Source organism: Triticum dicoccoides, chromosome 2B (genome assembly GCF_002162155.2).
Source record: "Triticum dicoccoides isolate Atlit2015 ecotype Zavitan chromosome 2B, WEW_v2.0, whole genome shotgun sequence".
Classification (NCBI taxonomy): domain Eukaryota; kingdom Viridiplantae; phylum Streptophyta; class Magnoliopsida; order Poales; family Poaceae; genus Triticum; species Triticum dicoccoides.
In genome coordinates this window covers 34,696,633-34,700,929 of record NC_041383.1, presented here as the reverse complement: position 1 = coordinate 34,700,929, position 4,297 = coordinate 34,696,633, and positions in this window count along the sequence as shown.

Here is a 4,297-nt window from a genome sequence, read left to right as displayed (position 1 = left end):
CAGCTCCCCAAGTCTTAGTCCCACCTCGGAAGCGGGGGGGCGCCAGGAGCGGCTTAAATAGCTGCCTCCGCCCCCCCTTTCGAACTCCTCTTTCAATTATTCTAGTGCGCCCCGTTGGACCCCGCTGCTGGGCCCGCTAGTTGGCTCGATCAGCCGCCCGAGTCGCCTTTGGGCTTGATTTGGGTAGCTTCTGTAAGCTACTATGGGCCCAGCAGCGGTGGTCGGGCATTTTTTTTTAAACTTCACTTTTTCAATTATTTTGGCAGAAAGTAGCGGCCGGAAACAACATCAAACAAAATCATCATCATGTCCAGGTAGTACAACATATATGCCCAGGTAGCAAACAGCAAACAAAATCATCATCATGCCCAGGTAGTATAACATATGCAATGTCATCTCCAAATTTATTACATAAATCTTTTATCAAAACATAAACAAATAACTTATCAAGTTTTCTTGCTGACACGTACGAATAAAAACAACAAAGGTTCGCGCGACCACTTTTATTCTTCGTACAAACCAACCTGCATCTGTACCTACGCCCAGTTCCTGAACAAAACATAAAGAATGGGTGAGCAAATATAGTTGCTACAATCAAAGTAGCAACATAACAACAATAAGAAGATAACATCTTACTTCTCGTTCAAATGACATGTAGCCTTATTATGACCTGTCTGACTACACAAACTGCACAAAGGATCACTTTTCTTCTCTGTAAAATCTTTTGGCCTACCATTCTTTGTAACGCCGGGCCCCCCTTTGACCGCCCCTTCTTAGGTGCACCCTTCGTCGAAAGTTTCTGAGGATCACCAATACCAGGCTCAACTTGTTGCACTTGACTTGCCTCTTTCTTCAGCATAGCATACCTTCTACTTACTATAAGTTTCTCCTCTGAAATCTTTTTCTGTGCTATTATGTTGTCCAGACACTTCATCAACTCATCGAACAAGAAGGGATCATTTGCTGCAACATGAGCAGCTTCTGCGGTTTTAATGATTATTGCACTATACCGTTCTCTCTCCAATGGCCCTGACCAACCCCATCCAAACATATCACTCTTCCTCTGCACAGGCAACCCATCTCTTGCATGTTTGGACAACCGATGAAGGACACAACACTTTGGTATTTCAGTTAAATTCAGATGATGGAGAACAAACAAAATGTGTTTGCATGGCAGCCCTTTCCGAACCATCCTAAGACAATTGCATGTAATAGTTTCTTCTGAGTTACCTGGTTCATAAACAACATTGTACCTAAACTTGTGGTTATCCTTCCATGTCACCATGAATGTCTCACGCCCAATTCCCACGAGCGTCTCAAATATCTCCAGCTGACCCATCTTATGCAAATCATCTTGCAAGATGTAGAAATTAGCATGTGTGAATACTTTGGCGGCATGCTCCTCAAGGACTTTATATTCAGTAACAGACGGTGGTTCCTTCTGGAATGCCTCGCAGTCATCGTACGCCTCGTTCTCACGCAGGCGAACTATACAGTTCTCATAATGCACCACCAAATCAACAATTGTCATACCGTAGTCCAGGTGAAGGTGAAGGCAGGAGTTGAGGCTTTCACTCCTCTGGTTACTTCGCATACCAAGAAAAAAACCATCGGAAAGAAATGAAGCTGCCCACAGTCTCCTCTTCCTGTACATCCTGTCAAGCCACTTTTCAGTTCTATCCGTCTTCCACTTATCATAGAAAGCTTTCCATCTCTGCTCAAAGTTCGCTTGAGAGGTGGCATAGTACAAGAGCGATCTGAACTCATCTAGTGACTTGTAATGCAGGTGCCTCTGCATATTTTTCTCGATATGCCACGAACAAAGACGATGGAAAACATCTGAAAGGACGGTCCGAATAGCCCGGATCATTGCAGCGTCACCGTATGTGATTATTGACTTTGGCTTCACCTGACAGTTTGCCTTCATAAATGTCTGCAGCAGCCACATGTATGTCCCTTCCGTCTCGTCAGCAATGATGGCACAACCAAACACTGTGGTGCAACGGTGGTTGTTAACTCCTACAAAGGGGACGAACGGCATACCGTATCTGTTCATCTTATACGTGCTATCAAACACGACCACATCTCTGCAGTCTTGATAGTCCCTCCGCGACTGTGCATCGCACCAGAACATACTCTTCAGTCGCCCTTCCTTGTCACGCACATACTCAAAAAAAAAACTCAGGGTCCTTCTCCTTCCTGCTCCTCATAATGCCAACCGCCGTCTTTGCATCACCCTTTGCAATGAGCTTCATTTTTTCTCTGCAACAAAGATTGTAAATGTCCCTCCTGATAAGCCCGCACTTATCGTACGAACCGTATCTGCTGATGAAGTTGTCCATTATAATATGCTTTCTTATCCCGACCGCTTCCATCGCCAATATCTCGGCCCTCTGCCCATCTCCAATCCGTCTGTGTGACCATAAAAAACAAACCTCGTCGGGCCGAGCCATCACGTGGTTGTGATCATCCACGAATGATGCGACGAACCAAACGCCACGTCTTCTGTCCAGCTTCACCACCATATGTGCACCGCAGTCACAACGAGTCTCCGGTCTAAGCCTGCGCTTGTGGCCCTCCATGGTTATGAACTTGCTCTGCCTTCTCCCTGCCCTGGAGCAAAGAAACCGCCGGTACCGGATCATTCCCGAAGCACCTCGTTTCACCTTCTGTTTCCTGATGCTAAACCCGTGTTCTCTGGCGTGATTGTTGTAGAATATGTATGCATCCCCTTGCGACCGAAAGGTCATAGCCATGACCTTCCAATGTGTCTCAAGCATCTTCTGCTGCCTTTGAGCCTCCTCAATATCGATCTCTCCCTCATCGTGATCAACGCTCGGACCATCTGACTCCTCCTACAACATTCATTTGAAAATATATATGTCAATTATTATCATTTAAATCATACTATTGATCGATGTACAACATCTATCAACTAACCTGGCTCAAGTTATCTGCAAATGATTCCTGCCAACTATGTTGCACATTGTCAACGTCCACATCTTCCTGGAAATTTGTACACAAAGATATACAGTTAGCCATGCCATACTTTGCAAATTCAAAAATAAAAATAAAATATACGCCACTTACGTTTTCGCTATTTGCGCCATGTTCATTATTATCAAAATCCTCCGGAGGTAAGATATCATATGACGAGACGGAATCGTTGTCGCTGCTGTCATCATCTTTGTTCAAATTATCGTTATCGGTCTTAGTCACCTTATCAGTACCATTCTCGTCCCTCCCGAATGCGGATTCTTCGTCCATGTCAACACGCCTAACTCACAGAACTGCAAAACATCGTGTGTTAGGTTTAGTACAATACATCATGCCCAAAGCAACGCTAGTTCTGTAAATCATGCCCTAGTCCGTAGAGGAGGCGCTGCGGCGGGAGGTTTTGATGAACCCTAAACCCTAAATCCGCACATGCATGAACTAGCCCTCACTTCTATCCAGCGGCGAGTCTACTACACAGGCTTAAACAGGCTCAAGCCTACCCTCCAGAAAAACAATTTTTTTACTACTGCTATTACTAGTACATCTATTATCCAGTAGAAAACACACAAGACCACGCATGCGCAGTTACGGGCACCACAAACGAATGCCCAGCCTGCATCAACTGTGTAATTACTCGTTCATGTACTGTAAACGAATTTAGTGCCCAACGCAACTTATTTGCAAAAAAAGAAGAATAAAAAAATGAGTTCGCATGCATGTATTCCTCACGCTAAACCTGAATCTATCCCGCTAGGTTTAGATGACAAACCTTGGCCTGCGGTGTAGACGTCGATGGCGTTCGACGACTGTGCTGCGGAGGCGGCGTCAGACGTCGGGCCCTTCACGTCCCCGGCGTAGGACGACGACGGTTAGATGCGGCGACGGACGACGTTCCGACGGCAAGGGCGGTGTTGGACGTGGTTCGGGCGGCGAGGGCGGCGTCAGACATCGGGCCCTTCACGTCCGCGTCGTCAGACGACGGTGAGATGCAGCGACGGGCGACGTTGGGACGGTGAGATGCGGCGACGGGTGAAGTTGGGACGGTGAGATGCGGCGACGGGCGACGTTCAGACGCCGAGGGCGGCGGCGGGCGATGTTGGGACGGCGAGGGTGGCCTCGCACGGGGTTCGGACGGCGGCGATCGCCAACTTTGGAACTACCGTGATTGGCGGGCGGGCGACTAGATGGGCGGGCGAGAAGATGGGGCGGGCCCAGATCATGGGTAGTTTTTTTTCATGCGCGCGGTATACGTATGCCCGGCAGAGCTGTACAATACGAGGTGGGCATACGTTTCTTCCGT